Here is a 22,059-nt window from a genome sequence, read left to right as displayed (position 1 = left end):
AAAATCTGTTCATTCTTATTAACTACAGTTCATCTATCCTACCCTGATGCCACCACATGGGTGGCTGGTCAAGTCTTATCTGGGTATGACTGCTTACTTATCTCCTGTATATTCGTATCATTAAAAACAAAGACAGGGTCTCAGTCAACAACTAAACCTATGATAAGGTATTTTTATTCTTGTTATACTAGCCCTAAGATGGGGGGGGATAAGACATAGAAATAGGTCATGACTTAAATGTTCGTTTGAGATACCCAAGAATTGTAAAATATAATCTATGGCGGTGGTCAGGATTTCTTTGTTTCTTACAGAGCGTGATTGATTTTCATAATGAATCTTACCATTGCAAGGGAGTGACCCAAAGAATGGGTAAAAAGGTCTAGCAGCCCTTGAAAAGATCAGGTATTATTCTAGTTAGATACTGGAGACCAAATGTGGCCAAACAAGCTCCTGGCTGTTCCTAACTGGGCTTCCATCGTCAGGGGCAAGGTCAAGTGTCCATTGCCCCACTTTGCTTCGGCACAGAAAGCCATGGAGTGGGTTGTGATGCTTCCTCAGGGAGTGACTCACCCCTGTGTTCTGGAGCTCCTGCTTGAATGTGGGGGAGCCCACGTAGCTGTGACTTAGTAGGCTGGCTTTTAGTCTCTAATATTGCTGTTAATTAACTATGTAATATCGCACCAGCGGTTCTCAGTTAGGGCTGATTTTGACCCCCTCCGCCCCTGGGGACATTTAGCAATGTCTGGAGACAGTTTTGGTTGTCAGAACTGAGGAGTTACTACTGGCATTTCGTGGTTAGAGGTGCCGGATGGCCCCTCATGACAAAGGATTACCCTGCCCAAAATGTTAATGGTGCCGAGGCTGAAAAAACCCTGCATTAGACAAGTCACTGAATCTCCCTGGCCTGCGTTTTTCTGAGTTACACATTCTCTTCATCATGCAAAGTTCACTAAGCCTGACTCCACCACTGTTGTCCTTCTCACTTCTCTCTTACCCTGACTCTAAGTCATTACACGTAGAACAGGGTCCAGGTGTGGATATTGATGGGCAGTCGGGACTGAGAACCCGTGCCCTCGAGGATCCCAGAGAGTAGGTCTTGTGAGGGTGCCAGGTGGACCCTCTGAGAGGAATGGACCTGTGGTGACAGCCTGTCCGTAGGAAGTCGGCCGTGTGATTCAGCATTCAGTGGAAGCCTGCCAGAAACCCACAGAGAGCATTGTGACTGAAGGCTTGGTCTCTAAATTCCTCAGAGCCCTGTGCTCTCAGCACTTACGTGTGATGAGCTCTCCGCTCACCAGGAGTGTCCATGCCCCAAATTTCCAGCCAGCAACCATACCCTTGTGCCAGGGGTGCCTTGGACATCAGAGTTTCCCAAAGAAATATTAAGGTGGACAATGTCTTGATGAACACCTGGTTTTCTGCTTAACTAGATCCTCTCTGAAAGATTTAAAAGTCAACAATAAAAACTCCTTGCATCCACTAAGTCGTCAGCCCATTTTGCCACCAAGGTAAGGAAACCTCATTTACTATGCTTAGAGCATCATGTAATTTAAGTGCTGGTAGGCCCTAGAAACCAGGTAGCTCAGCCTCCCCTCCACCTCAGAGGTTCAGAGCTGTGCTCAAGGCCACACGGTTAATGGATGACAGAGAAGGTTCTAGAAGACAGGTCTGTCTGCTGGTTCTCCACTGTGTTCTTTCCATGTCCCTATTGTAGTATTTCTTGATCGTAACCAGGTATAAACACGGGCAAGACAAAATTGTGTGTTTCGTTGTTTAAAGGAAATGACTTTCAGATGGAACTTTAACAACCAGTGTCTCTTCCTTGACCGTTCTGAAGTATCACAGGAAGTGAAACAAGTATATTATGATTTTAACCTAAGTTAAAGCCATCCAGAAATAACTGAGTGCTTGCCATGGCTATGTGCCAGCCACCATCATTTCTTCCCTATATTGCTGCTGTTTCTGGTCCCGTTCTTGCCCCCTCCCCCTGCCCCTGCCACAGCCCATGCCTCACACAAAGCCAGTGATCTTTAAAAGTAAATCAGGTCACATCCTTCTTCTGCTTTAAGTTCCTCTGCTGTTTCTCACTGCAGTTGGTGTAAGATTCAAATGTCCTGACCGTGGTCTGTAGGTGTCTCCACGATCTGGGCTCTGCTGGCCTCCATGGCCTCAGCTTGTCCCTGCGCCTTCATCTCCAGACTCATCTCCTTCCTTTGTGTTCCTTGGAGGTGCCAAGCTCATTCCTTCCTCAGAGCATTTGCACTTGCTCTTACCTCTTCCTCAGTGTGTTTTTCTCTAGATCCTCACATGGCTGGCCGCTCGGCATCATTCAGATTTCATTTCAAATATCACCCCTTCGAAGAAGTAGGTGATGACTTTCACCCTGATGACTCTGTTGAGAGTGGCCTCTGGTCACTCGCTATTCTATTATTATCGTGTTGTTGTCTTCACAGTACTTACTACCGTTTGAAAGTATTTTATCCTTATGTTCACTTATTTATTGTCTCTCTCTTCCTGCTAAAATGTTCTCTCTATGAGGGCAGGAGCTTTGTCTGTTTTGTGAAGTGCTATGTGTTTAACCCGTAGAATCATACCTGGCACATGACAGATGGTAAGATAATAATGAATGAATGACAGGGATGCCTGGGTGGCTCAGTCGGTTAAGTGTCTGCCTTCGGCTCAGGTCATGGTCCGGGGTCCTGGGATCAAGCCCCGCATTGGGCTCCCTGCTCAGCGGGGGGTCTGCTTCTCCCTCTGCCCCTCACTCCACCCATGCTCTCTCTCTCAAAAAAATAGATAAATAAATAAATAAAATCTTTAAAAAATAATGAATGAATGACAGAGTAAGTAAGTGAGCAGTTGGTGATATAGAAGATTGCTTTACAGATTTAGTGCTATATAATTCCTGTTTTCTCTTACACGTTGGACTTTATTTTTGAAACTAAAACCAGAATGCTAGTTTATTGATATGTGAGAAGTGGAACTGTTAAGCAGACTAGATTTTTTTCTTTGAGGACTAATGTACTTGCTTCCTGTAGTAAAACTCCATGGGGAGCACATATAAAAGAAGGCAGCTGCTTGGTAAGCACAGACTCAGGGCACAGGGGCTTAGACATCAAAAAGATCAGAGAGCTACCGTGTGCTGGAAGAGGCCTGAAAGATCACCCTGGTAATGGCTCCTCACAACTGGCTGTCTGTGAAAATCACACGGGGAGATTTATTAAAACATACCCACACAAAGCCACACATTTTCCAGTCTCTCCTGTGGAGATTCTAATTTGTTCGTTTGCAGCCAGGCCTGGGGAATCCATGTTTCCTTTGAAATGCTGCCAAAATGATGGATGGTGCACAAGCAGGTTTGAGAACCAGTGACAGCCCACCCCTGTTTCCAGATAAGTAAACTGAGGCTCAGAGAGCTCAAGTGCCTCACTCAGGGTTACACATAGGGTGAGCAGGGAGATGGCACTCAAACCTCCCAGCTTTCTCTCTGCACTGTTCACAGAACATGACCACAAAGATTCTCAAGGGCAGAGGCAGCACCACCTCGGAAATTGCTGGTTTATTACTTTTTTCTTTATTTACACAAAACTAACCAGTCTGCTGTCAAACAGGAAATGCATACAGCCTAGTTTTCCTTTTTTTATCACAAAGTGTCAGATCAATTAGATTTTAGATTCTGGGGCTGCAGAGTGACGATCAAAGTGTGGTTCTGGGGCCAACACCAGCACCATCTGGAACTTGTTAGAAATGCAGATTCTCAGCCCAGCAGTACTGAATCTGAAACTCTGGAGGTATGGCCCACAGTCTGTATTTTAAAGCCATCCAGAAGATTCTGATGCACACTCAAGTTTGAGAACCACTGTCCATGGCTGCATTTTGCAATTCAACCATTGGTTAAAGCTGCTGGCCTCGGCCTTTTAGTTCATGACTTATTAACATCAAGGCCTCAAGTTAAGCTAGCCATCTACTTTCTTTGGTGACATTTATTCAAAACAGGGCCTATTGTTATCAATCTTCATTAGAATGCCATACACAAAGAAGGAGGGGGAGGGATTACTGCTTATTGAGCACGTGCTGTGTGTGAGGAACCATGTTTGAGGCTATTACTTATCTCATTTAATTCTCACCACCATCCTACTAGGTCGGTATTAGTATCCTTATTTTACAGATTTGGAATAGGAGGCTGGTAGAGGTTAAACATGGTCTTCTCTATGGGTCCTTTGACCAACTATAATTGTACGTTTTGCTATCTGTTGTCTCCCTAGAACAGTTGCTCTCAAACCTTTTTGTGGATAACCTGGAATGCCCTGAGAAGCTTGTTATACATGCAGATCTCTCTCAGAGATCCTAATTCAGAAGCCTGGTTGGAACCCAGGACTTTGGATTTTCATCAGGTACTCCAGGTGCTTCTGCTGCCAGGGGGCATCTGACCATATTTGGAGAAATCCTCTCCTAGCTCCACTCCCAGGGGTTAGACCAGGTGCTTCTCAAGGTTTTGATGAGGTTCTGTGGTTCTCCAGTGTTTCGTGTGTTCACAGGCACTGGGTGGGGATGTTGGCAGAACAAATATGAGCATGGGGAGGAGGGAGCTTGGGAGCGTGTATAAAGTAGTCTCATATTTCTGCTCTCTGCTGCCTCTTAAAGGGTTCCTAGGCCATGTTTTGGCTTTGAGTAACTTGATTCTTTCTGTTATCTATCCCAAATTGTGCAACTTTTCTTATAGCAACTTCAGCCTTGTGTTGGTGGGTTGCACAGTTGTGAGCAATTTCCTCCAGGCTGTAATTAATATCTATCGAATTCTGAGTTGCTTTGGCTTTTGAGGTCAGAAATGGGATTTCATCTGTTTGGTGATAACATACTTATTTTTTAGGGATAGAATTGACATATTTTAATGAATGAGTTGTCAATCCATTAGGAGACTGATTTGGTTCCATTATGAAGGAAAAAAGTAAGATGCAAATTGAAAAAGAATGTCCAGTATGCTGCCTGATGTCCTTCTTTGTGAGGTGGCATACTGATTGGTCCATAGGTTTGGAAGCAGCTACTGACAAATACCCCAGGTCTCCCATAGCATAAAAAAGATGCATGTGTCAAAAGATGGTGAGAACCTCCCAGGCCTTTGCCCAGTGGAGAAGTCAGCAATGTGGAAATATTAAATATCTTTAATATGTCTTAGTCCCTGAAATAAAATTGTGTAAGGCAGGGGCAGAAGGAAATTCACAAAAGCACACATTTCAGTCTCCTGAGATCCACTGTGCATAAGGCAAATTATTTTTGCCAGGAAGAAAATAACCAAGTTACAGGGTAAGTATCTAAGAATAATTTCTTTGGCCACTGCTATTAGAGTTGACCGTAACAGTGTGTAACTAGTACAGTAGCTGGGGCTACCACTTGAGTGCTTACTATGGGTCAGGAAATATACATTCTCTCATTTAATCCTCAACAGACTTTCAAAGTAGATATTATCCTTTATTTTACAGATGATGAAACAAGCTTAGGAGGATTAGTTTTCGCAGGGCTGGGAGTGAGGTTTCCAGGGATGAAAGACTGTCAGTTCTAGGGGCGCCTGGGTGGCTCAGTCTTTAAGCGTCTGCCTTCTGCTCAGGTCATGGTCCCAGGGTCCCTGGATCAAGCCCAACATCGGGTTCCCTGCTCAGCAGGGGGTCTGCCTCTTCCTCTGCCCCTTCCCCCATCATTTGTGTTCTATGTCTCTCTCTCTCTCAAATAAACAGATAAAATCTTAAAAAACAAAAAAGACTGTCAGTGCTAAAAACTAAGACAGTCCCAAGTAACCTGGGGTGGTTGGTTACCCTGAGTGTCACCCAGCCCGCTGACCCACAGTTGATAGGTAAGAAGTAAGCCCAAAGGGTTCTGAGTAGTCAGACAGATGGTTCATAGATGGAAAGTTGCTGATCTGCCTCACGGAGACTTTCAGAACATTCCTCGGCACCCCCTTTCCTCCATTTTACATGCAGTTCTAACAAGCTTGATTATTTGGTTTCCAGGTGCCTTGTCAATGAGAAACTGAACATTGGAAGGGGAAGTGGTTATTGTAGAAAGGCACTGATTACCATGGTGAGGGACATCTGGCTGAAGGTGGGAGCAAGGAGAATGAAGTATGAACGAATAAAAGATGGAGTCATTACAGTAGTCAGGAGGTGTTTATTACAGTGGTAATCATCCCTTAAGAAAAATAGCCCTTATTGAACACTATGTGCTGAACACTACTTTAAGCACTTCTAGGAATCTCATAATTCAATTCTTACAAAATAATCCTATTATCCCTGTTCCACAGATGAGGGGACTGGGGCACAGAGAGGTTAAGTAACTTGCTGAAGATCACACAGCCAGTGAGTGGTAAAGCTGAGGTTCAAAGTCTCCGGAGCCCAGATCCTCAACATCCTGCTTCACTGTAGGTCCTAGATGCTGAGGAGGTAGCACAAGTTAGTGATGTTTATTGTGATGTCCTGAATCATCCAAGAAAAAAAAATTAAAGCATGGACATTACATTTTACAGTAGCCACCCCCCTTATCCACAAGGAATGTGTTCCAAAGTCCCCAGTGGATGCCTGAAACCGTGGATAGTACTAAATCCTATATATACTATGTTTTTTCCTATACATACATACCTATGATAAAGTTTAATTTATAAATTAGGTACAGTGAGAGATTAACAATAATAATAGAACAATTATAACAACATACTGAATGAAAGTTATGTGAATATGGTGTCTCTCTCTCTCAAAATATCTTATTGTGCTATTCTCATCCTTCTTGTGATGATGTGAGATGATAAAATAACTATGTGATGAGTTGAAGTGACGTGATGTTGTAAGCTTTGTGATGTAGCCTTAGGCAACTATTAGTCTTCTGATGAATCGTCAGGGATCATGAGCTTCTGGACCACTACTGACCCCCTGTACGTGAAGCATCAGGAAGAAAAACCATGGACGGGGTGGAGGGTGTACTACTGTATTTTGTAGGAATTAATTTTTAAAATTTTATCAAGGTTCTACATGGACATAGTGCTACAGCCCTGTTACAAAAAGCAATTAGTCCCCTCCCCCAGCTCATTTCCTGCTCCGCAGAGACAACTGCTTTCAATTCTTATAATTAGGTGACTCTTGCTGGTAGTTACATCCCTTCTCTAAATGACATACTGGATATTTCTATGGTCGATTTTCAGTTTTAAACATTAGTTAAATGCCTATGCCTAGTCACTTTACCATGGAAGAAGAGAATTTTAATTTTCATTTCCCCACCCACCATACCACACGTGTATACCATTTCCATCCCTCACTCTCAAGTTTTGTCAGAGTTTTAGTTAGATCAGTACGTCCTGGGCTTGTTGTTTCCTTCTTTGGGTCTTCCCTCCGGGGCTGGGTGGATTCTCCAGAGAACATTTGAACTACCTGCCTGTGAAGAATGCCTGAGTTCTGGAAGTTCCAGCGTGTGCGTGGGGGTGGAGGTATCTCAGTATTTAGAGGATTGAGACCGAAGCAGACTTCCACTAATTTAGCCTTGACTTTACCCTCCCCTCCCCTCCACGAGTGTTTGGGGGCTCTGAATGCCTGAGCCTTTCTGCAGATGCTGTGATGAGTTGATTTTTGGCTGTCCCTAGTGGCAGGTAAAGAGTCATCTTTCCTAGGTCTGCTCATCAGTTACCTCTTGTCCATTTACTTTCTATCTTCTGCATTTCGTTACTGTTGTTCCCACTCACTTTCTCTTTGTCCTTGTGAGTTCATACCTAAAACAACAACAACAACAACAACAACAAAAACCTCTTTTTACTGTTACATTAGTGAGATTTGGGGAGGTAGCAGAACTAAGATGTGTGTTTGGTGTGCCATCTTTATCCTAAAGTTGGAAAGACATTTTAGAAAGCTTTCAATGTGGAGGGGTCAAAAAAAGTTTGTGTTACTCTAATGGGAGGACCACTAGTTCTATGAAAAATGCAAGTTTTACTTCTACCTGTTACTCAAAGTGTAGTTCTAGGACTAGGACCACCTGTAGTACCTAGGCATCACGTGGGCTCCATCCAAACTTATTGAATCAGAATTAGCATTTTATCAAAATCCCTAGAAGAGTCCTAAGCATGCTGAAGATTGAGAAGTGCTAATATGAAGTACTTTCCTCAACTCCTACTGTAATTAGGATAAGCGAATTTTAATGAACTTTAATCTGGGATTTAAATATCTTGGTATATTCCCTTACTAAATTATTCTCCAAATTCTAGAGGTTGCTGTGAGATAGAGGAGTATGTAAGTTCATGAAAATGCATCCTCTCTCCCTTCATAAACCATGTCTGTCCATTTGAGTCGACATCAGATGTGAACCCAAAATTCCATGTCATTTGCCATGAGAGATTTCAGACTGGTTATGTTCAGGCTTTTTTTTTTAGCTGCCCACGGTTCTTGAGGTTGGTGATAGGATTTTATAGATTGGGTAGGCTGACTTTTCAGTCACACATCAAGCTGCCAAAGTTAGAGGGTGGTTTCCCTGAGAGGCAAAAGATAGATTAATTAAAGCCCAGCCTCTGTCCCAGTGACTGGAATATGCTCAGCAAGTGATTGTGGGATGAACGAGCCAAAGATACAATTCCTGTCTTCAAGATATTCACCAACCAACATAAATTGGATGTCACCATACAGGGTTGACCAGCTCTAGGAAAGAGTAAGCACAGAGAAGGGGCATCTAACTTAGCATTACTGGCAGAAGGAGCCAAAGGGCTACATGATTTGATGAACCTCGCTTGGTGGGTTTAGGGCAGGGGCTCTCAGTTTATTGTGTATTAGAATCACTTGGTGGGCTTGTTAACACACAGACCCTGTGGCCATTCTGACAATTCCTGATTCAGTACACCTGGGGTGGGCCCAAGACTGTGCATTTCTAACCATGTCCCGGGTGATGCTGATGATACTGATTTCACATTTTGAAAACCACTGGTTTTAGAGAATTATAAATAGTTCTTGTGGCTGGAGTCAGCGGGCAGGGAATGGTAGGTGATACTGAAGGCAGAAGTCTAAGAAGTAGGGAGTTCATTATGGAGTTTGTGGGGAGTCAGGTTTTACAGAGGAGAGTGATGAACACCCATTTGCAGTTTGGAAAGATCATTCTGGTGTGGTGAGGAGGATGGATCAGTAGCAAGGCCAGGTTGGAGGCCAGAAAACTAAGTAAGTGGATGATCATAGCCCTCCAGATGAGAAATAAAAAAAAAAAAACTTGGAGGAGAAAAGATCCCTAGAACTTGGTGGCCCATTGGAAGTGGGAGGGGAAGAGGGGGAGGAGTCATAGTGGACCATCAGATTTCTGGCTGGTTGGGTGTCGGGATTGTGTTACTCAAGACATAGGAAGAGGGGTTCTGAAGCAGGGTCTGGAAAGAAGAACAAAGGAGGTAAGTCAAGGGCAGGACATGTTGAATTTGAAATGCCAGCAAGAAATCTGGGTGGACCTCCCAGTAGACAGTTTTCTTTCTGGGTCTGAAGGCCAGGAGAGACCTGGTAAGTCATCTAGCCCCAGCCCTTCTGCCACTTTAATTTGATCGCCTGTGCTGTTTGTTGGGATCAGGCATTGCATTTGTGAAGAAACACTATTGCTATAACCTTTAAGGGCCTGGAGAATGCAATACTTTTAAAGATTCTTTCTCAAGAAAACAAATATTCTATTCTTTTGATTGGGGGAAAAGAGAATACCAGTCTTCTAACACCAGAAGAGGTTAATACAGCCGCCTTCTGTCTGAGAGGCCAGGGGAATTGGGTTGTAGTAAGCTTGAAAGGAGCAAAATCACTTGACTGGTCTTCAGGCCATATGACGAACAGCTGAGACTAATTAGCGGGATTGTGGGTTTTTACAGAGATGCCTGATTTTGAAAATTGATGGAGTGGACTGCTCTTCAAAAGATTCTTTTGAAAAACGTTTATAAGCAGGCGATTCTGACTTTAACATTTCTTTTTGTATTATATAGGCAAAAAGTAACCTTTTTGAAGTGGACATGTGATTGGACGTTGTCTAATTGTTCAAGTGTTGGGAGCAACGTTTCTAAAGTTTTAGAAAAACAACCAACGACTTATACTCTCTCCCTCAAGGTATGGTTTTGTGTTAATATATATGTATTTTTTTTGTAGAGGTTTCAAATTCTGCCATGCCAATTTTCATGAACTTAGAATATATGCAATTTAACATAAAATACCACTGCACATGTTAACTTTGTTTTTGTTTTTGTTTTTTTAAACCAAAGACTCTAAGACACCTGCTGAATTTCTGGGGTGTAGTTTGAAAATTGCTTTTTCAGTTACCGTCGAGTGGGTATGAATGCTGACTGCATTTTTCCTTTCTTAACTTTAACAAAGTAACATAAGATTTTTTTAATTTAAATTCAATTAGCCAACTTATAGTACATCATTAGTTTCAGATATGTTGAATAAGAGAGCTGATTAAGGAATTAAATTGCTCTAAGAGTTTTGCTTATCCTCTGAGGATTTCACAAAAATTCAAACTTATTGGGATTTTGTTTTTAATATTAATAGCTTTAATGGAGAAAAGCTGTATCTAAGTATGTGTTTTACTATAAGGTGTATTTCTTCTATGAATTAAATCTGCCCCCAGAGAATTGTTAATTTTGTTAGGTTTGGCTGTAGTATTGTGATTATGTAAGGAAAGGTCCCTATATTTTATAGATGCTTAGTGATAGCACGCAGGAGTGGAAGATCTGGGGGTTGGGTCTCCTGGGGTCTGATGTTCTTTATACACTTCTCTCTCCATCCGGATCTGTGCTGGTTTGCCAGGACTGCTGTGATAAAGCGTTACTAACTGGGTGAGCTCAACAGCCGACAGGTGTTGCAGGGTCTGTTCCTTCTGAGGACTGTGAGGAAGAATCTGTTCCAAGCCCCGATCCTTGGCTTGCAGACAGCCGAGTCTTCTGGTGTCTCATCTTCTAGTGTTCCCTCTATGTGTGTCCTTAGATGAAGAAGGAGTTTGGATGCAGACACGCAGGTCATGCAGCGGATTAGTGTCAGAGTCGAGGCAGTGTCCTGATTTCCACTCCGGGGTGCTGACCAATTCCTCGTTTTGTTTTCTTTGCTGCGAGTTCAGGTTTTTCTCCTAGGAGTGAATCCAGAGCCCTGATGATCAGAAATCACAATGGAAGAAAGCCTTAATTAAAAGTTGACTTTCTCTGTCTAGATTCTTGGATTATTAAAAAAAAAAAGTTTTGAAAAAAAAAAAAGGTGTGGGGAGGAATGTTTATTCATGAGGGTATCGTATCCATAGAATGTCCAGGTTGGATTTAATACATTCCAAGGGAGTTTATCCCCATCTTGGTTGCCATCTCTGTCTCTTAGGACTGTCTCCTTGTCCTTTGCAGACAGTGTTCAGTGACCCAGCAGCCATTAGAATACAAAAACATGATTTTTTCTTTTTACTTGCCACTGCTGCCCACAAGACAGGAACTGTGGCAGCCAATGCTGAGGAAGCCTTGCGGCCAGCAGGATGGCACCATAGCAACCCAGACCTGCGCCTGTGAGCAGGTCCCGGAACCCAGGCTGCCTCCGCCCGCTCTTCCAGTTTCCGCCCTCCCGAGACTCTCAGCACCCAAGTGCTCAAAGAGGAAATGCTCACCACTTCCCTCTGCTTCTGTTATCTCCTTTTAGGATTAAAGCTTCCTGACATCCCTGTTCATCTTTTGCCATCCTTCCTTTCTTCTGCCCTCTGCACTTGGTCGATTTATAGCTAGAGCTCAAGGCAGAGCATACCTCATAGCGGATGAGTCACGTAAAGCCCATTAAAAACAAAAGCTGATTTTCGCAGAAGCCATAATTCATTTGTACCGTCTTTGCAAGAGGACGTCTTCCTGCTTGCTTCTGTGCTCCTGGTGTTGCTGCAGTATGGCTGGGCGCCTGCCCTCTGGGCAGTGGCGCGTTCTGTGGGGGTTGGAGGGTCGGGAGGTGAAGAGTGATATCAGAGTACTGCTCAAGAGACAAGTTTGCATCACTGATGATTCTCTGGAGGCTGGAGCCACTCTGCTCAAACACAAATACAGATCATGCTTCCAAGAACTGAGAGCATCAGTTTGTTTTCTCCATTTCATACTCTGTTGGGTTTCTCTTCTCCTTGCTGTTGTCTGAGCAGGAAACCCTTAGCTAGGAATGCTAGATTCATCACTCGGCAAATATTGAATGGATCGCCTGTTTTCACAAGAAGGAGAAAGTCCAGATGGCTTTACCCTGGCACCTCTGTGCTTTGGTGACTGTGGATTATTGTTTAAAAAATCTCCTCCCAGTGTCCTTGGGTCTCTCTTCATTCTCAGTGGTCATCCTATCTCTCCCATGGCCTCAGGAAATCAATTATGTTCACAATTCTAAAATCCATATTGTTAACACTGATTTTTCTTTTGAACCTTAGCTCTGTTTTCCAAATGCCAGTTAAACATAACTCCCTGGATGTCCAACATGTCTAAGGGACATTTAATTGATCGTGTCTAGTACACTGTAACATTGTAGTAGTGTGGGTTCAAATGTTGGCTCTACAGTTGACTGGTTGAGTGACCTTGGAAAAGTTATTTAGCCTTTCTGTGTATCAATCTTCTCATCTGAAAATTAGAGCCCTTATAGGATTGTTATGAGGATTAAATAAGTTGTTACTTTATTTATTTTTAAAGATGCAGGAGGGAGGGAGAGGGAGAGAGAATCCCAGGCAGACTCCATTGCTGAGCACGGAGCCTGATGTGGGTCTCCATCTCACGACCCTGAGTTCATGACCTGAGTCGTTTAACCGGCTGTGCCACCCAGGTGCCTCTAAATGAGTTGGTATTTTAAAGGACTTAGAGAAGCACTCAGTAAGTGTTGGTTATAATAATCGTCATCTCAAGTCACCTTCTCCTGTCTTCATTAATGATAATAGCATTCATTCCTTTACCAAACCAAAGGTTTTGGTTATCTTCAACTTCTATACCAGTCAATTAAGTTAAACTGATTTTTCTACTTCCTAAATATAACTGGAATTATTTCTTTCCTCTTCTTTCCCACTGTCACCGACCCAAGTCAAATCACCACCTCTCCCATCCCCTTCTGACCCTCTGTTGTGTATTCCCAGTCTCCACGGAGCTGCCAGAAAGATTTAAGGCACACACCTTGTGTTCCCCTCTTTCATAAAAGTCTGCAGTGGCTTTCCATTGCCCAGAGGATAACACGGACTATTTTTTTTTTTTGAAGATTTTATTTATTTATTTGACAGAGAAAGACACAGCAAGAGAGAGAAAGAGAGAGCACACAAGCAGGGGGAGTGGCAGAGGGAGAAGCAGGCTTCCCGCCGAGCAGGGAGCCCGATGTGGGGCTCGATCCCAGGACCCTGGGATCATGACCTGAGCCGAAGGCAGATGCTTAACAACTGAGCCACCCCGGCGCCCCCATGGACTTTTTATTTATGTTACAGAGGAGTCCTTTCAGGCCTCAGTTGCAGAGTCTCTCCTACCTTTATAGCCTCTGCCTGGACACATCCTCACCTATGCCCATGCACTGTTTTAGCCATCCATCTGCTGAGGCCCCCTAAGTTCACCATACCCTTCTCCCTCCTATACCTCTCCACTCCACTCCCACCCTCCCAGACTGTCACCCAACACGTGGTCCCTTCTCACGGCTGGAAGCTTTGTCTGGGTTTTGTACTTTGAATGGCAGGCAGCCTTTACCTAATTCCATCAACAGTTATTTATACCTTTCAGGTTAGCATCAAAGGTCATTTTGTTGATAGTTTGTTATCTTTAAAGGATGATGCTCGTTTGACCTGTGAAACCATTTGTCACATCACTTTGTGAGCTGGGTGATTTTTTTTTTTTTTTGAAGATTTTATTTGAGAGAGAGAGAATGAGAGAGAGAGCACACGATAGGGGGGAGGGTCAGAGGGAGAAGCAGACTCCACGCCGAGCAGGGAGCCCGATGCGGGACTTGATCTAGGGACTCCAGGATCATGAACTGAGCCGAAGGCAGTCGCTTAACCAACTGAGCCACCCGGGCACCCTAGCCTGGTGATTTTAGTCCATTCCCATGTATCACTTGTCCCTTGATATGCCAATTTTAGTCCTTGACTCAGATGCTCTTCTGTGAGGTTTTCCTGATTCCCCCGCCAGGCATATTGAGTGCCGCTGCTTCCTTCTAACGCTCTCTGCCCCAGCCCTCCCACCTGCCCAGCATTGTGTGCATATTTGTTGCAGCTCTTGGTTTACTGTTAATTTCCACAGAGAGTGCTTCTATTAGACTGTTGCTCTTCCAGAGCTGTGTTCTCAGTGTTTCACATAGTAATGAGTGCAAGGCATGTTCTCGATGCTTCTTTGTTAAATGCATGATGTTTTAACTGATGTGCTTATAGGCTGGTGCCTGAATTTGATCATCAGAACCACGCTATCCCTCCTCAGTGACTTCGAGCTTTGCTGGTGTGTCTTTTGATTGTTGGCATAGGCCAGTCTACTTATCAAACTTTATTTGAGATTATTAACACCTTTGGGGGTGGTATTTGTATGTCATTTTGCATTTAATTTCAGTTAGGGACATTTGGTGTAGGTTTCTTGAGAAGTACTTCCATATCCCTCCCAGGTGATACTACCCTTCCCGACATCCCCCTAGGCTGTAGAATTTTTGTCACTTCGCATTTGTCAGTCAATCCAAGTTTATTTTCCTCTAAAACAACTTAAATGCTCTGTTTAGACTAGCTCAAAAATCTATTTTTTAAGTCTTCAATAGTTATTAAGTGTTTAAAAACTAAAAGTGATTAAAGGTTTTTAGAAATCACAAAATGTGCTTTTTTTTTTTTTTTAGGCTGTTATAAAACTTACAGCCACTGCTTGATGGAGGTGCGAAAGCAATATGCATCCAGTTGAAACTGCACTTTGAAAATTGAATTTTGATCTTTTTCCATTCTAGCAATATGGTAGGATACTCTCTTGTGATGCTGGGTAGCCAGAGTGAGCCTCAGCTCCCTGTCGGCCCCATGATCACGAGGGTAAACAACCCGTAAACTTAAAACCGTTCTGTACCCAGACAATCACTCTTTTTCACTTTCAGAACAGTATTCAATCAATTACCTGAGAAAGTCAATACTTTATTATAAAATAGGCTTTGTGTTAGATGATTTTGTCCAACTCTAGGCTAATGTAAGTATCCTGAACACTTTTAAGATGACCTAGGCTAAGCTTTGAGGTTCAGTAGATTAGGTGTATCAAGTGCATTTTTGACTTAAGATATTTTAATTTATGATGCGTTTATCAGGGTATAACCCCATTGTAAGTTGAGCAAGACCTGTAGAGTGAAGTCATAGTAATTAAAGCCTTGTGACATTGGCCCAGGGATAGTAAAAATGACGAGGAACAAAAGAGAAAGCCCTGAAACAGATTTGCCCGTATGTAGTGAATCACTAGGGGAAAGGATAATTTTTTTCAATGAATGGTACTAGGACAGTTAGATATCCTTCAGGGAAAACTAATGAAATTGGATCCTTACATACACCTTAAAAAATTTCCAATGGATTAAAGACTTAAATGTGAAAGGCAACACGTTTAGGAAAATAATATAGAAGAGTCTCTTTATTGCTTTAGGTAAAGAAGGATTTCTTTTGCTACTGGAAGATTAAGAGCCATTAAAAAAGTGAAAAGATGCAAATACCTGCTTCCTGTTTGTAGTTCAACATCTGTAACTGACAAAGGCCTATATCTGGAATTTATGAAGAACTGCTCCATGTCCATAAGGAAAAGATAACACAATAGAAAAATAGGGAAAGGGCATGAATGTGTTTCCATAAGAAGAAATTGAATGGCCAACGAATTAAATATGCTCAACTACATTAGCAATCAGAGAAATGCTAATTTAGATCACAGTGTGTTACCATTTTGAGAAGTCTGACAACAAACACCAAATCTTGGTAAAAGTGTGAAGCTGGGGGTGTAAAACAACTATATTGGTCAACTATTTGGTATTATCTTGTATTATTGAGCAGGTACATACATACCTATGCTCCAGGAATTTCACTCTTTGTTACTTATCCTAGCGCAGAGCTTCCTCTTTCGTATGCCCTGAATTGGTTTAGATGGGCTGAGATACTGAACCCCTCTTCCCCCAGGGTGGGTGAGTAGGGTCCGGCATTGTGGGAGCCTCCAAATCTGTTGCCTTTGATCATGAGCATTTGCTCCAGCTTGTCATACAAATAGCAGGAAAAAGGTTAGGAAGCAATTTTCTAGAGAAACTCTTGCTAGCATACATCAGGAGACATGCACATGCATATTTATAGCAGTTTTGTTTTAAATGAGAATAAAAACATGGGGGCACCTGCTTTAGTTCTGCTAATTCTCCTCTGAAAACCCACAGGCATTAAGTAATTAGAGAAGGGTTTTGGCAAGTCATTCCTTATTATCAGTGCTAAAAGTGGTAATTCTTTCAAGCCATGAAAGAGACGCAGAGAAAGAGGCTGAATGAAAATGATATTTCTCCTGGTCATTATGTGTTTCCATCAACAACCCGCTTAGATGCGCGGCGTATGATGGTGGGCAAGGGTCTGAGTTTTGAAGCTGAGTGGATGCCTTAATGTCAGCTCCCCAAAGGAGAGAATGCTGTGGAGGCACAGTGACATCCAGTTGTCTTCCTGACATTTCCCTTTTACTCATTGCCAGATAAAGTACCTTACAAAAGGGGAATGCCAACAAAATTTTGTCAGAACAGCAGGGACTGCCCACTATGTCCCATGTAATTTAGAGTTTGGCTGAGAATCCCTGCTGTGGTCCTCAGCCCTGTGTCTTTCCTCTTCTGTGGTGGATACAGTCATGGCCTTCTTTTTTGACATTTCACCATTGGCCCCCCTGCCTCTATCCCAAGGACAGAGATAAATATGAGGCCATAGGGAATGGAGGCGGTTTTCAGGCATTTCTCTGTGTTGTGTCTTTGCTGACTCCTTAACTCTCCACCTGTTCTAATCCAATCTCATCATCTTTCCCCTCCAAAACCCTGATACCCACCATGAAAACCTTATGTCCACTCCGACTTTTTCCCTTCCCCCACTTCAATGGCCTGTTTCTGTCTGCAACACCACTTTGCTGTCTGGTCACTCAGTTTCATTTTTTTAGATTTTATTTATTTATGAGAGAGTGAGTGAGTGAATGAGCGAGCGTGGGGAGAAGCAGAAGGAAAGGGAAAGCAGACTCTGAGCTGATGCAGAGCCCAATGTGGGGCCGGATCTCAGAACCCTGAGATCATGACCTGAGCTGAAACCAAAAGTTGGATGCTTAACCAACTGAGCCACCCAGATGCCCCACCCAGTTCCATTTTTTTTGGAGTTCTTTGTCTTTGCTGCTTTCTCTTCCACCCACTGTGGCACTGTATTCTGTTATTTTTAAAATTAACATCTTTTGGATTCCTTTCACATCGTTCCCACTGCTGGTGCCCTTGTCTAGGCTCTCATCTTTAAGATGTGAGAGGTGATCCAAGAGATAACTGCCCCCGTGACCCCATTTAATTTCTCATGATTAAACCCTGGACTCTGAACCCAGAATCAGAAAATAGAATGTTTTCTAGGAAAGAGACAGTGGAGTTGAAACCCCCTATTTCATATTTGAGGAAACAAGGCCTGGAGAGGGATAGTGACCCATGGAGGGCTGCACAGAGATAGTAGAGCTGGAACTAGAAACCCACACAACTGATGGCTTAGTCATCCAGCTTTCTTCAGCTTGCCATGTTACCTTATGAGCATTCCTTTGAATTTATAGTTACTTGTCTTATATCTCTCTGACTAAATTTTTAGGCGAAGAATTATTTCTTAGTCATATTTGTAGCCTTTGAAGTAGTTGACAGGTCTTCTCAATCTTTGTTAAATTGATGTCAAAACATGCCCATGCACCAAACGTGCTTTTTTTCTTTCTTTCTTTCCAATTCCTGACCACCTTGCTAAATCCTTCTTGGGTTGGAAGGTATTCAGCTCAGGCTCTGGCTCCTTCTTGAAGGCTTGGTCAGATAGTTCCTTCTTTCTGACCTCCCAGAGTCTATTTGTCTTATAAAACCACCATCTTACAGGTACCCGGCAGATTATAGTGTATAAAATGCATTCACATAATGTATTCCTTAGTCCCTCTGATAGCCTTGCTAGATAAATACTCCCCCATTGAGGAGACAGACTGGGAGAGGTTATGTGACTTGCCATAGGCCACACAGCTAGGAAGTAAGTAACAGAGTGCAGGTCTTCTGCCTTCAAGCCCTTGCACTTTTGATGTCCTATGCTGGGTGGTCTATATGGCATACTAGGCATTTTTGTTTCCTGATTATCTTATTTGTCCTTTTTGAAAATTAGTTCATTTTGTTTTATCATCCCAGTTACCAGGTTATCAAGGGGAGCAGCTGGGTCACATATTTCTTTCATGCCATTCAGAGTTGCTAGCACAGCACTGGGCAACTTATAAATTGCTTATCAAATACTGTCGAGTTGAACACAAATTTAATTTACCAAAAAGAGCAGCTATCAGTGGAGCCCCAAGAGACTTTTTTTGGGTCACTCCTCAATGAAATCAGCAATGAACAGAGGGAACCAGAGGAAGGAAGAGGCTGTTAGAGAAAGCCAGATGGTAAACACAACAGGCAGTTGAGTGACAGTCTGGTGATGAGGGGTGGTGGACAAGCAATGCACAAGAAGACAGTCTTCAGGAAATGTGCAAGTTTACTGGAGAGTTGAGACACGTTCGTGGGAACAGAGAGGAGTGCTTAGAAGCAGCATAATACTCCTACAAGTTAAGCAAGATAAAGCACTCATACCTAGTGAGAAAAGGCTGGTTAAAGGAATATCCAGAGGAGGATATGGCTTATGAAGACAGGTTTCCAGGGTGGGAGTGGAGTAGGTAGAGGGTCATTTGGCTTAGTTTGTGGTTATTCTATTAATTAGGCTGTGAGAAAAGGAACATAAATAGGTAAGGATGTTTCCTTTGAAACAACTTCCCTTCCTTTTTTCCTACTGTGGCAATCAATAGGGCCTCACCCCTGAGTCCTGGTGTCAGAAGTGCAGGGAACCCAAATAATTACGCATGTTATCTGTGCATGGAGATGTGTTGTGGTGATCAAATCCGTGGATGTTTCTGGGACTGCCTCATTACACGTATTCTTATGGATTTACCCCATAAATTAGTGAGATGCTTTAGAAATTTCAGCACTCTGACAACTAAACTATATTTCCAAACTATATTTCCTTTTCCTGAAAGGATCACAAAAATCCCCTGACCACGTGCCCCAGATTTTGGTCAGAAAATCACACTGCATCTCCTGAGTTCTTAAACCTTTTGTATCCGGACAAAATGAAAAACTCTTCTGCTAGAATGGATATGAAAAATGTCCAGTTTTCTAATAGTAGAAGCCTACACATGTTATTTTATGAGCTTCTGTCTCCTGCAGAGAACATAAGATTAAGTTCTTTTAGATTAGTAGTAATAGAACTTTAATATCTGTTCCTTCCTGTGTCAAATGTTCACCATTTAGAATTATTTTGCAGGAGCTGAAGGAATGTGTATCTCTACTACTTAGAAGCACCAGCAATTAAGGGAAATTATTTCAAATTAAAAATTGTAATTTCTATGCAGTGGAATCTGAAGTGTGAATATGTAAAACCTTTTCTGGGACATTCATATATGAATTTTTAAGGTGATTTCTCCTTAAAAATTAATATCATTGGGGTCTCTTGTTAGAAGATTTAATTTATTTTTAATGCTTGATAGCTATATGGCAATTGTATTTTTATGTGATATGCAAATATATGGGAAAGTTCTAATTTAAAAAGGATACCGTTGACAACATTGTTTTTTGTCCATTTTGTTTTGTTTTATGGAAAAACAATTCCCAAGGTCAAAACACTCAACTTACAAACTTCTACAGTCAGACTTGTTGGTATGTGGAAGTTAACTTTATATTTTATTTATTTTTTTAAAACGATTTTTATTTGTTTATTTGAGAGAGAGAATTAGCACAAGACGGGGGAGGATCAGAGGGAGAAGCAGACTCCCCGAGGAGCAGGGAGCCCCACGTGGGACTCGATCCCGGGACTCCAGGATCATGACCTGAGCCGAAGGCAGTCGCTTAACCAACTGAGCCACCCAGGCGCCCCAGTTAACTTTATATTTTAAAAAGTGGACTTATTAAAACATGTTTATAGAATTGTGAGATTGATTTTTCATGTGTGATTTATGAAACCTTTTCTGACTACTTTACAGTCACCTCTCATATATAGAGTCTCATCCTCAACAAAAAATTTAATATCACTTGTTTCTTTAATGTCCTCCAACCACTCAAACAAAATGTCTGAAGTCATTGCTTATTAATTTCTTATAAATTCATGGGTTCTTACATCCTCACAGTGTTCTGTCATGTGCTTCATGCTCCTCTTGTCTATAATTTTCTTTACCTTTTTAGCTTGTTCTCTTGCTGTCAAAATTTTTATTTTGTGTTAGTAAATCTATATTGAGGTTTCTTTATCCACTTCTTTTAAAACAAGGCTTTCTTGATTCTTTCTGAGTGACTGTTGTGCCCACTCACTTTAGACCCTAGATACTTAGACTCTTGCTTTTAAATATCATTCAGGTAACAGGAGCTTGGTTCTCATAGGTGCTCTCCTCTCAGGCTTGGCTAATGACAAAGATAGGTATGGCTTTGGGGAATCAAATGCTAATCTGAACGCTTGGCTTTCCATCTGCCCAGGGTAGGAGGAGGAAACTTAGTGAAGGAACCTGGCTGGAACAATTAGGGAGCTTCTGAATTTCAGGGGAGAGCAAGTGGATGAAAAAAGTTACCCTGACTTAGAAGGTAAGAGAATCTCTCTGGTTTTTGATAAAGCAACAACTACTACGGGCCTTTTCTAGGTATTGTTGCTCCATGCTGGCTGTAGCGAGCTAAAAGGTTTCTCCAGTCTTTATGACTAGGTGTTCTCCTGAGTTTCTGGAACACTCTCCCACAACCCATAAGCCACTTCTCCCCTTTTTTATCTATTCCTTACCTTGTTGGTGTTTGACTTTGATGTGACTTTGACCAACTGTCTGGGAACCTCCATTTGTTTTTAACCCCCTGTGTCTGGAATCGGTTCTGTGTCACTGTCACACAAGGCTGCCTGCTCTGGTAGGGAACAATGGAGGCTGCTCTTTTCCTATTTTCTCCATGCCCCTTCCTGCTTTCTTGGAACTCCCTAATAGTTTTAAGTAGCAGTGATTTCGTATAAAAGCATTCCTCATGACATAGCCATTAGCTGGAACAAGGGGTCGTGTGGATAAAACATAATACTAGCAATTTCTCCTGAATTCATAGGGAAAAAAAAATCAGGTTAGTGGAGAGAATTTTCAGTTTTTCTCCTGTCAGTATTAAAAAAAAATCTTTGTACCTCTTTATGCTATTCTGGTTATAATTTAGTATAAAGTGGTTTTGGACATAGTACAAAATAATATATCCTCAGTTATTTTAAGTTTGCTATATCAGTTCATTCTGTTCTTCAAAACATATCTTGACTTTTGAGGGTTCCACCCCGAGCATAGCTTCTTGAGTCTATTGCGACTAATCTGGATATGTTTTCTGATGGCCTCAATGTGTCTGTTTAGACCCTTTAGGGTAGGATCACCAATGTAGCTGGTTATAAACATCCTTCCGCCAGTTTCCATTTTCAAGGACACTGGTTCCTGTCCCAAGGGTGTATGTGTGTTTTTTGGGGTGGGGGGCGGGTGCTGCCTCTTGATTCACTTCTGGCCAGTTTGGTCTGGATTTTCCCAGGACTATTTAGACTTAGGCCCAGAGCTCTTCCTTTACTGTGAGTGACCCAATGAGCATTGTCTCCAAGACTCTTTCCTATAGGCTTATCTTACTCTCTCAAGCTTTAAGTAGCGCTTCTTGGAGTCCTCACAAGGGATATCCAATACATTTTAGGTTTTCCATCCCAGGTGAAGAGGACTCCTGAGATTGTGGTAAGTGGGGGAGATCTGAGAGATGGCATCTTTAGGAGATGTTCAATAGAAAAGCGTGGCAGGCCTTCCAAATGAGTTGTCAGTCTAAGGTGTTTAGGCAGACAGGAAGTGTT

The 22,059-nt window shown here is 42.4% G+C and overlaps 1 protein-coding gene across 1 annotated transcript in view; it reads left to right on the top strand.

Annotated features, from left to right (window-relative positions):
- Positions 1 to 22,059, top strand: part of RAB27A (RAB27A, member RAS oncogene family) — an 82,951-nt gene that overhangs the window by 5,528 nt on the left and 55,364 nt on the right. Inside the window, exon 2 of the mRNA XM_025884538.2 lies at positions 9,965 to 10,085. The gene's annotated coding sequence lies outside the window, so the exon portion shown is untranslated. The remainder of the gene's footprint in view (positions 1 to 9,964; positions 10,086 to 22,059) is intronic.

Source organism: Callorhinus ursinus, unplaced genomic scaffold (assembly GCF_003265705.2).
Source record: "Callorhinus ursinus isolate GAN/ISIS: 27379988/994484 unplaced genomic scaffold, GSC_fseal_2.0 scaffold25, whole genome shotgun sequence".
Lineage (NCBI taxonomy): Eukaryota > Metazoa > Chordata > Mammalia > Carnivora > Otariidae > Callorhinus > Callorhinus ursinus.
This window is presented reverse-complemented; position numbering and strand designations above follow the sequence as displayed.